Source organism: Vombatus ursinus, unplaced genomic scaffold, assembly GCF_900497805.2.
Source record: "Vombatus ursinus unplaced genomic scaffold, bare-nosed wombat genome assembly UNPS02015211.1, whole genome shotgun sequence".
Taxonomy (NCBI): Eukaryota; Metazoa; Chordata; class Mammalia; order Diprotodontia; family Vombatidae; genus Vombatus; species Vombatus ursinus.
Genome location: NW_020954989.1, coordinates 5,876 through 6,140, shown reverse-complemented (window position 1 = coordinate 6,140; position 265 = coordinate 5,876).

Sequence of the window (265 nt, the reverse complement as noted above, 5' to 3'; positions counted from 1 at the left end):
CTGGATATTTTTAAGGTATTTTGAAGTACATAATAAGCTCTTTCTAGCAGGTAGCAATGTTAACTCTGTATAAACCTTTTTCTCTGATCTGATCTCTTGAATAGTAAACCTAAGAAAAGCCCAAAAGGAACCAGGGAAGTATATTTGGGTGGAAAATAAATGAGAAAAATTGAAACTGATGGAGTCATAAACTTTGGTATTAGTAGTTAACATTACAATATTTATTAAAATTTTAGTTTTTTTTTAAGTTAACATTTAGTTCTGG